Genomic DNA, 12,095 nt, shown 5'->3' on the forward strand with positions numbered 1-12,095 from the left:
ATGAATTAGTGTATGATTAAAGATGGATAATAAAAAAGAGGCGCCATTTTCGAGTGAAGGACCCGGAGCGGAGACGCCGGTCGGAGCGAGGCCCGGGGAGGGGGGTCGGCCGTCGCCCGGTCGGCAGCCCTGCGCGGAGCGGGACCTGCCGACAGCCACCATGCGGCATAAGGGCACCAAGCCCTCCTCGGTCTGCCGCCAGGAGGAAGGGCCGCCGCCCTCCCCAGACGGCGCCCACAGCAATGGGGACCCCGAGCAACCGGACGGCGGAGCGGACAGCGCTGCTGCTGCAGAGACTCCAGGGTGAAACCAAAAGGCCAGACTGAACATGATGAGGGTATGCTTGAGTATTTAGAAGATATAATTGGCTGTGGACGGCTAAATGAACCTATTAAAGTCTTATGTCGGAGAGTTGAAATATTAAATGAAAACAGAGGAGAAAAGTTAAACAGAGTTAAAATGGTGGAAAAGGAAAAGGACGCCCTAGAAGGGGAGAAAAACATAGCCATTGAGTTCCTTACCCTGGAAAATGAAATATTTAAAAAAAAGAATCATATCTGTCAATATTACATTTATGATCTGCAAAAAAGAATTGCTGAAATGAAAACCCAAAAGGAAAAAATTCATGAAGATACTAAGGAAATTACTGAGAGGAGCAATATGCTTTCAAATGAAATGAAAGCTAAGAATTCAGCTGTAAAGGATATAGAAAAGAAACTCAATAAAGTTACAAAGTTTATTGAAGAAAATAAAGAAAAATTTACACAGCTAGATTTAGAAGATGTTCAAATTAGGGAAAAATTAAAACATGCTACAAGTAAAGCCAAAAAGCTGGAGAAACAACTTCAAAAAGATAAAGAAAAGGTCGAAGAGCTGAAAGGTATACCTGCCAAGAGTAAGAGTATCATAAGTGAGACAACAACTAAAAGCAGTTCTCTTGAGAAAGAACGGGAGAAAGAAGAAAAAAAGTTAAAAGAAGTTATGGACAGCCTTAAACAAGAAACACAAGGGCTTCAGAAAGAAAAGGAGAGTCAAGAAAAGGAACTTATGGGTTTTAACAAATCAGTAAATGAAGCACGTTCAAAGATGGAAGTCGCTCAGTCAGAACTTGATATCTATCTCAGTCGGCATAATACAGCAGTGTCTCAGCTAAGTAAGGCAAAGGAAGCTCTAATTACAGCTTCTGAGACTCTCAAAGAAAGGAAAGCTGCAATTGGAGATATAAACACAAAGCTCCCTCAGACTCAACGAGAATTAAAGGAGAAAGAAAAAGAACTTCAGAAATTAACACAAGAAGAAATAAACTTGAAAAGTTTGGTTCATGATCTTTTCCAAAAAGCTGAAGAAGCAAAGAGTTCCTTAGCCACAAATCGAAGTAGAGGGAAAGTGCTTGATGCAATAATTCAAGAAAAAAAATCTGGCAGGATCCCAGGAATATATGGAAGATTGGGAGACTTGGGAGCTATTGATGAAAAATATGACATTGCTATTTCATCCTGTTGCCATGCACTAGACTACATTGTTGTTGATTCTATTGATACAGCCCAAGAATGTGTAAACTTCCTTAAACGACATAATATTGGTGTCGCCACTTTTATAGGTTTGGATAAGATGGCAGTATGGGCCAAAAAAATGACCAAAATTCAAACTCCTGAAAACACTCCTCGGTTATTTGATTTAGTGAAAGTAAACAATGAGGAAATTCGCCAAGCTTTTTACTTTGTTTTACGAGATACCTTAGTGGCTGACAACTTGGATCAAGCCACAAGAGTAGCTTATCAAAAAGACAGACGGTGGAGAGTAGTGACTCTACAGGGCCAGATCATAGAGCAGTCAGGTACAATGACTGGCGGTGGAAGCAAAGTAATGAGAGGAAGAATGGGTTCGTCGGTTATCGTGGAAATCTCTGAGGAAGAGGTAAATAAGATGGAATCCCAGTTGGAAAGACATTCTAAACAAGCAATGCAAATCCAAGAACAGAAAGTACAACATGAAGAAGCAGTCGTTAAGTTAAGGCATAGTGAACGAGAAATGAGAAATACACTAGAAAAGTTCACTGCAAGCATCCAGGGTCTGTCAGAGCAAGAAGAGTATTTGACTGTACAAATTAAAGAACTGGAAACTAATGTGCTTACTACAGCCCCTGATAAAAAGAAACAGAAATTGCTAGAAGAAAATGTCAGTGCTTTTAAAAAAGAATATGACGCTGTGGCTGAGAAAGCTGGTAAAGTAGAAGCTGAGGTTAAGCGATTGCACGATACCATCATAGAAATCAACAACCGAAAACTCAAGGCTCAGCAAACCAAACTTGATATGATAAATAAGCAGCTGGATGAATGTGCTTCTGCTATTACTAAGGCCCAGGTAGCAATCAAGACTGCTGACAGAAATCTTAAAAAGGCACAAGATTCTGTCTTCCGCACAGAGAAAGAAATAAAAGACACTGAGAAAGAAACAAATGATTTAAAAGCAGAATTAAAAAATATTGAAGACAAAGCAGAAGAAGTCATCAAAAATACAAATGCTGCAGAGGAGTCGTTACCAGAAATCCAGAAAGAACATCGTAATCTACTTCAGGAACTAAAAGTCATTCAAGAAAATGAACATGCTCTTCAGAAAGATGCACTTAGTGTTAAGTTGAAACTTGAGCAAATAGATGGCCACATTGCTGAATATAATTCTAAAATAAAATACTGGCAAAAAGAGATTTCAAAAATAAAATTGCATCCTGTAGAAGATAATCCTGTTGAGACAGTGTCAGTTCTAAGCCCAGAGGATCTTGAGGCAATCAAGGATCCAGGTTCTATAACAAATCAGATTGCACTTTTGGAAACTCAATGTCATGAAATGAAACCAAATCTTGGTGCCATTGCAGAGTATAAAAAAAAGGAAGAATTATATTTGCAAAGAGTAGCAGAGTTGGACAAAATTACTTCTGAAAATATATTCTGATTTACAGGTGTCAAATGCTTTTTTTCTAGTTAGATAATGGCATCCCCTTTGCTTCTTTGTTTCATATTAATGGTTATAAAAGAAAATATATTAATACTTTCAGTAATTCAACAAAACATTCATGAAATTATTTTAAAGTTGTCAGTTCACCTTGAATTACATAAACAAATTATGTCTTAAATTTTTTGACCTTCTCAATTCCTTGACAGAAAGTATATCAATCAATGCAGTGACAGGAATATTTCAACACAAAACACAGTGTTTCCTTTAACATCCGATATTTCCCTCCTGTAATTCTAGGGGATTAAACACAATATTTGAAAGCTTCAGTATATTTTTCCCTCACGAACAGAGAGGGAGAACAAGAAATAAGAGACCATGATAAATGAAGACCACATGAGAATAGGAAGTAGCGAAGTGCTAGAGAAATCCACAGATACCTCCACCATAGACTGCTGGCAGCCCAAACTGACCTACTCTGGTGATAGGATGGCCAAACACCCTAATTGTCATGCTAGAAATCGCATCCAATGACTGAGGGAACCGGATGCAGAGATCCACAGCCAGGCCCCAGGTGGAGCTCCAGGAGTCTAATTGGCAAGAGAGAGGAGGCTTTTTATGAGCTAGAATTGTTGAGACCAGGATTGGAAAAAGCACAGGGACAAATAGCCAAACGAACGGAAACACATGAACTATGAACCGATGGCTGGGGGCGGGGGGCAACTGGATCAGGCCCTCTGGATGAGTGACACAGTTGATTAGCTTGATCTGTTTGGGAGGCATCCAGGCAATGGGACTAGGACCTGTCCTCAGTGCATGTGCTGGTCGTTTGGAACCTGGGGCTTATGCAGGGACACTTTGCTCAGCCTGGGAGGAGGAGACTGGACCTTCCTGGACTGAATCTACCAGGTTAATCTCAATCCCCAGGGGAGTCTTTGCCCTGGAGGAGATGGGAATGGGGGATGAGTTGGGAGATATGTAGAACTGAATTGAATTATAAAGTAAAAAAAAAAATTATAATACCGATGTACAGCCTATAGTGACATACAACCCAGGTCAATCTGGTAAAAAAGGAATCTGAGACATACAAGTCTTTGTTACATTTCAAGTATAGAAGAAAAAGAAAAAAATCTGCCAACAAATTGTTTGCGCCACAAGAAGTAAAATTGAAGCTATGTGAATTATGGATGCAATTAATAAAAATGGAGAAACTATAGAAAATTTAATGTTCTGTAATTTCTATTTTAATTAATAAATTTAATATATAATGTCAATACAATGTAATAATAATATAATAATATAAAATGTAAATGTAAAACTTAATGTAAAATAATAGAATTGTCAATTATATTTAAAGTTCAGTAATCCATGGTGCATCCCAACTTATACTAAGTAGCCTACTGACACACTAAGATCATTGACTTATTATACATATTTAAAATGCCTGTCTTCTGTGATGTTTCAGAAGGTAAGAATGCTGTTTATGTGAAATTCTCATCCATATCAACTGAGATATCATAAATGTAGCTATTTGGCAGATGTCTTAATTTGCTAATTAGAAATAGATAACTAATGCATGTCTCAAACTTTGTTTAAAAAGAGGAAGCCCTCAGACACTCACATATGAAAATGTTCTTTATCCATGAATCTAAGAATCACAGTAGAAAAAAAGTTTAAAATCTTAGAAATCATTGAAATGGATTATTCCCCCAATTTATTCTTTCAAAATATTAGAAAAAATTTTAATATATAAACCTCAGTTGTGAAACATGAGTATATATATATATATATATATTATAGGATTGTTGAAAATATTTAATTAAATAATAAACAGTGGATAATAGCAATATACCTGAAAAATAAAAATTCTCAACATGTCTACATCTAGATCTTCATATAATCTCATTACAATGTTGTAGAAATACAGAGAAAGTCTACTCTAAACATTTTCAACAGCTTTAGTCTCCAGTGAACAGTTTTTCATTTTGCAAGGTTATTTTATTTTGCTGAGTATTGAATTCTCTTTAGTGCCACTGATGTGAACTCTGAGATTAGTAATAAAATATATTTTGAACTCCTGAAGTTTCTATGTTCACATTAATTTATCTCAAGAACTAATGTTTGAGAAATATACTCAAGATGATATCCAAAGGTGCAATATACTTCAGTCCTTGTGGGTGAGGAGTACTGCTTTGTTATGAATAATGTTTGAAAATAAAACTTATGGCAAGAATTTAAAAGGGAGTTAACAAACTGTTGAGAAGAATAGAAACTCTGCCTCTGCATAGATTAAAGGTATAAAAGCAAACATTTTGTCCTTTAATATACAGTACCTAACTTGAGTATGGTGGATATACTATCCCAACAGTGAAGAGAATGCAGGATTTACTTCTCCAATAATCACTATATCAGTGGTAATCAACCACCCTAATGCTACCCCTTTAATGTAGTTGTTCATGTTGTGGTTACCCACAACCATAAAATTATTCCATTGCTAGTTTATAACTATAATTTTGCTACTGATATGAATCATAATGTTAATATCTGATATGCAGGATATCTGATATGCTACCACAAAAGGGGATGCTAGCTCAGTTTGAGAACTAGTGCATTCTAGACAGACACTACAGACAAACAGATTAATGGTGATGGAGGAATGTCTTAGATCAAAGAAACCTAAAAGCCAAAACATGGTAACTTTTCCAGTACTGTTTTATTAAGGAAACACTGCTGTTGGCCCTGATGAGAACAGACTAAAGAGTTCTATTTATTTTCATTCAAGAAAGTCATATACATGATAAATTTAAGAAAATTTTTTTTACTAAGTTATTTGAGAAACTGAAAGAGAAGGATTCACAAAGGACATAAAAGTCAGAGAAAAATTGGTTGTTGAAAGCACTGCCACCAAGGGTCAAATACTAAAACGCTACTTCCGAAATAAAAATCAAAGACAACTGTAGCTGCTGATATCATTATAATTTAATCTGGAGACAGTAATATCTCATGCTGGAAAACATAAAATGATTGTTGTAAGGTTAAAAGGAACACTTTTATTTTTATGTTCAAGTACAAAGTGTCCATATGTAGCATGAGTAGATTTTTCATTTCTTCTTTGCTATAATACCATATTTTGGTCTTTGCTACTAATTATGTCTAACAGAAACTGTAAATCAGATAATGAGTTAACATTTATATAGTGCTATTGAAATGCAGCTGCAAATCAAAAAGTAATCATTTACTTTTAGGCAACATAAAAATAAATGTTCAAACTTAGCCTTATGTCTGGATGTAAAAAAAATACTTCAAAACCAAGAAATCCATTTAAAATTATATCAGAAAGCCAACTTATTACTGGACACATTAAAAACTAAAGAGTACACATTAATAAATAAAGCATACATATGTTTAAATTATTGTTATCCTATTGGTTTTGCATATAAAGAATGGACTTCATTCATAGTTTGAAAGACTCAATATCATTAGTGCACATGTCATCAAAACGATCTTTGGAAAAATGTTCTTCTGGAGTGATTCAAGGAAATACCTCAAGTTGTGTTTTGAATTACTGGAGGAAAAGTAAACAGAAAATCAAAAAATGATAATCATTCAAACAATTAAACAAACAAAACTATTGAGGAATAGGAATAAAAGAAACTATTCTTCTACTTCAAAAGATCAGGGCTAAAATCCAATAACAGCAATAAATAAATAAATAAATAAATAAATAAATAAATAAATAAATAAATAAATAAGTAAATAGATAAATAAATAAAAATCCAATAACAGAAAGTAAACAAAATAATGTCCTACAACCTCAAAGGCTAAAATATCATTATTTTATAATCCATCCATGCCCCTCATATGTGTCATATCTTAAATTTTAAAATACTTACACATTCTTCATTTGGAATCAATCTTTTCTCGTAACATAAGAAATTAATCTCACTTCAAACAGGTCAGAGTAATTAGAAATTAATATTTTAGAAACAGAATCTGCAAAGAGTTTTGTTTGTCTCCATCAGTGTTCTATTGTTATGAAAAGACACCATGGCCGTGTCAACTATTCTGAAAGAAACCAATTCATTGGGTCTTGTTTACAGTTTCACAGGCTTAGTCCATTATTGTCATGGCAAGCATGCTGGCATACAGGTAGATATGGTGCTAGAGAAGGAACTGAGAGTTATAGATCCTGATCTGCACACAGAGGTAAAAGAGAGACCGTGGGCTGGGAAGGGGCCTTTTCAAACCTCCACCCATTCCCCAGTGACAACTTCTTCCAGCAAGGCCACACTTAATCCTTTGAAATAGTGTCACTCCCTGGTGACCAATCATTCAAGTCTAAGAGCCTATGGCAACCTCTCTCATTCAAACCAACGCAAATTCAAACATTTTTTATTAATTTCTCTTATTATTTGAAATTATAACTACATCATTTCCCCTTCCCTTTGCTCTCCCTAAATCCTTCCTTATAGTCTTCCTTTTCCTCTTTCAAATTCATGGCCTCCTTTTAATTAATTTTTGTTATATACATATATGTGTATGTATATACATATATATTTCTAAATACATAAATGCAATCTGCTCAGGCAGTGTAATGTTACTTAATTCTTAAATTTCTGATTCTGCCGGGCGGTGGTGGCTCACGCCTTTAATCCCAGCACTCGGGAGGCAGAGGCAGGCGGATCTCTGTGAGTTCGAGGCCAGCCTGGTCTCCAAAGCGAGTTCCAGGAAAGGCGCAAAGCTACACAGAGAAACCCTGTCTCGAAAAAACCAAAAAAAAAAAAAAAAAAAAAAAATTTCTGATTCTTCAAATAGTTATTTCTGTTTCTGCATGAACTCTACCTTCTATCTTCTACTTTTTGCCAGAGGGATAATCAAACAAAATATACCATAATGGATTAATGAGCTTATATATGAGAAAGAAATATAAGAGAGTTTTAATCTGCCTGAACTATAGAAATAGCAGGCAACCATCCCTATCAAATGCATGATCCTTTCACTAGAAGCCTTGTGAGAGCTGTGTTCACCTGTTTGTTGTATCTAGTTCTACTACATCTGCCTGGAGTCTAAATTTTCTATGAGGCATATCACTTTATAAAAAATGTAGTGTCCTGAAACATATGAATAGTGCATTGAACACATCAAAAGTAATGTTTGTGAAATAAACACATAAATAAATGAACATGTTTGGATGAATTTTTGCACCATTCTAAAATAGTGACTCTTCCCTTTGAAATCCATCTTCTCTCTGGTAATGACATGGTAGCAGTCTGCACGTCTTGCCATTTCCACCTGGCTATTAGTTTCTCTTGAGTTTCTGCTTTTCTTTTTAAATGTGAACCCAGCATCCACCTACAAAATCTGTTTTCAATTCCTTTACAGGAAAATAAATCCTTAAAGTATGAATCTGAAATGAAAAAAACAGTGAGGATGGAGGAGGGGTGAAGCTTTGCATCAAAGCCAGAAGGGGGAAAATGCATTCTTTTATAGCGGAGTACCTTCAAGTCTGGAAAAACTGCCTCATTTACTTGGTGTAAAGCTTGTTACATTCACATAAAATGACTGAGAGTTATCCAAAGATAGCAGCAAATGCAAACTGTGTCAGATTTTGTGCACTTCAAACTTTTTTCACCCTAGAAGTTTTAAAATCAATATTGTTACTGTTTTTTTCCCTATTACCTAACACAAAGCCATACTCTTGAAAATTGTATTATATCTATATGTGTCACTCATAATTAAATTAAATTATAAAATTATTCTTATCGGCCTATATTTATTAGAAACTTTAAAATTATTTTAACACTTTTATTTCACTTCTTAACATTATTAAACTTTTAAATATGCCTGGTAACATAATCTATGCTATGCTATGTTTTATTATCATCGATTTTGACTCTAAAACAGAGAAAATTAACCAAAAGTAGCAAAAAGGAAAGAACATATTTTTCAAATATAAAATTAAATAGCATGAATATCACAAACTGCATTTTTAAAATCTTTTAGATATCTGTGTGGACATAGGCTGTGTGTATGTTGGCCTTCAAAACCAGAGGAACATGTTAGAGCCTGTAGAACTAGATGTGAGCTGACCAGCATTGGTTCTGGGAACCAAATTCAGGTCTCTGTTAGAATAAAACACACTGCTAACTAATGAAATACCCCTCTAGCCCAGATTTTACATTTTTCCTAAGAGAAACATAGAGGTTCTTTTGCAGATTCTTTATCATTAATATAATTAAATGCACATATGTTGGGAATTGTATTGAAACCATATCTTTCATCTTGAATGATAACATGAAGCTAAAATTAATTATTCATAATGAAACATAATGAAAAAATTTTGAGAGATGATTTAGCAACAATCTGGCAGTATATTTTCTGCTACATAGGCCTCAATTGTAGCTACAATTGTTATAAATTTAGTCAGCATGTCATAGTGTAGAGTGTGCTGTGTTTTTATACCCCTAACATGTGCTTTCTTAACTTACTATAGTACTTACAAAAAAAATAAAGTAATTAATTATAAGAAAAGTAAAGATAGCTATTTGGGACAATTTAGGAAATGCTGTTTCTGAGAATAAAAATACTGTCATTAAATGTTTTCTACATGCTAAAAATGACAAAATTACTTACATAGCTTTTTTTTATTAGTATAGCACAAACTCACATTGACTTTTTATCATATTTCTTTTCCCCTGAAACTAAGTCTGGGAACATGATCATAAAAGCCCATGGTGTGTTAACAAAGTTCAGCCGACATGTTGCAAAAGGCGTGTGTCAGGTGACATGTCTGTTATACACAGATAATCTGACATACACAAAGCTACCAAGAGTGAACTGGTTAACATTTTAAAATGAATAAAGTCATCTCGGAATAAAGAGGGGAAGAAAAGGTAGCAATTTTATCATGAAAAGTGAAATCAAGTCATATAATGAAATCAAGCAAAGAGGAATGATATCCATTCAACAAATATTTGATAGGTGAACCTGAAAGAGCAAGACTTCCTATCTTTAAATATTATATAAAAGAACCAAAAGATAGATTAGACCCCCACATACAGTCCATTAAATTCGCAGAGAACTTTAAATGTTTCCATCATTTCTCTTCAAATGAAAAGGTTACACATTGTTATATGTTATTCCACTGTCGTTTCCAGATGTTTTGCAAGCCTCTAGGCAGTTTCATTAATATTTGCCATTTGATCGTGTTTTCTTCTTGTTATTGGTCTACTCCTTCCTCATCCTTCTGATGCTCAACATTTATTTTCTTTGCTCAGAGTTCAGACTTTGGAATACAATGTCTATTTTGTAATTATTTTAACAATTTTTATGTGCTTTTACTAAAGTTAAAACAGAAGATTAGCAGCAACTTTGAACTTGTATCCACCTGTTTTATTGTTCCGTGCATGAACCGGATACATTACTCTGTTGCATCCTAGAACAGTGGTTCTCAACCTTCCTAATGCTGTGATCCTTTAACACAGTTCCTCATGTTACAGAGAATTTCCACCATAAAATTATTTTGTTGATACTTAACTGTAATATTATGAATATTATGAATCACAGTTGTAAATATCTGATATGCAGGATATCTGATATGCGACCCACAAAAGAGTTCATGATCCAGAGGTTGAGAACCGCTGTCCTAGAAGAAAGTTTAGAGAGAATGTTTAAACTTTATAACCACTTGTCACTCAGGACCATTCCTTTATTAAGTGCTTTTGCCTCAGTTGACCACTCTATGCACACTGTGTTCATCTAGAAAGGTAGCAAAAAGGTTTGATTTTTTTCTCAGATACTTTGAAAGTGATGAGTTCTTCCATCAGAGATGAGAAATCAGATATAATTTCACTGTTTATTATATGAACTGAGTGATTAGAATGTTGGCTTAACTTTCAATTATGTTACTGCTGCATACATTTTTTCTGCACAGTGATATAAATATTTGATGTCTTCTTGTATATTTACATATGAAAATAATAAAAGGGTGATTCAGATATTTTTATATTAGTCATTAATGTAAATTTACAAGATTTATATATAAATATATAAAGTACGTGAATTACTGTATAGATTAGTTTTTGTCAGTTTGACACAAACTTTACCTAGCCAGTATATGGTGATATTTTATTTGTACTGAAATGTGATTTTAATTTTATGTTAATAAATAAAGTTGCCCTGGGGTCAGAGCTATTAGAGCCATAGCAAGAGCGTGATGGTTAGAAGAGCTAGGTAGATTTCTGTGTGTTCAGGGATACAGCCAGTATTGGAGACATTCGCCTTTAAGACCTGGAGGGCGGTACTTACAGGCAGTGATGAGGCAGTCATGTGGTTGGGTTTACAACCAATGAGAAGGCAGAACAGAAAGACTATTTAAACACAGACAAACAGGAAGTAGCTCTCTCTCGGGGAAGTTAGGAGCACTGCAGGAGGTAAGATTTTATCTCTGAGCTCTGACCTCTCGGCTTTCTCTTTTACATTGGCTCTGTGTTTCTTATTTTAATAAGAAGATTGGTTACATCTACACCAGTAGCTAGTTCTCTCCATAATTTGTTGAGATATTTGAGTACTTTGGCTTCTCTTTCAGCCTCTTACTCAAGATTCTGAGTTTAGATATGTGAACCTTAGTCCTTAATCTAACTTCATACTGATACTTTGCATATTTCATTACAAACCAGTGAAAGTCAGCTACCCTCTCATCAGGATATACTATGTCCTACTTTGCTTTATTCTGGTATGATAAAACACTCATTGAAAGCAAGAGGGGAGAGCAAAATAATTCTTTATCTTAGAGGTTTCAGCCCATCACTCCAGAAAGAGAAGTCAGGAAATCAAAGCAGGAATATAGACACAGGAACTAACTCAAAGGTGGTAGAGGAATGCTGCTTCATGTCTTGTTCCTCGGACATGCTAAGATACAGCCTAGATCTACCTGCCCAGGGATGCTACCTCCTACAATGGAAGAAGCCTCCAAAATCAATAAGCAATCAAGAAAAGACCCATACACTTGCCCACAGGGCAATAGAATACAGGTAATTTGCTTTTCCAGGAATGTGTAAAAAATTTTTCAAGTTGACACAATATAGTCAATACATATTAATGATATGCTCCCTTATTGAAAGAACATTGTTAAGTATGTATTA

At 34.8% G+C, this 12,095-nt stretch overlaps 1 pseudogene; it reads left to right on the forward strand.

The window, feature by feature from the left end:
* Window positions 1-308: 308 nt before the first annotated feature.
* On the forward strand, window positions 309-2,952 carry LOC143267136 (structural maintenance of chromosomes protein 4 pseudogene; annotated as a pseudogene).
* Window positions 2,953-12,095: the final 9,143 nt, after the last annotated feature.

This window comes from Peromyscus maniculatus, chromosome 9, assembly GCF_049852395.1.
Source record: "Peromyscus maniculatus bairdii isolate BWxNUB_F1_BW_parent chromosome 9, HU_Pman_BW_mat_3.1, whole genome shotgun sequence".
NCBI lineage: Eukaryota > Metazoa > Chordata > Mammalia > Rodentia > Cricetidae > Peromyscus > Peromyscus maniculatus.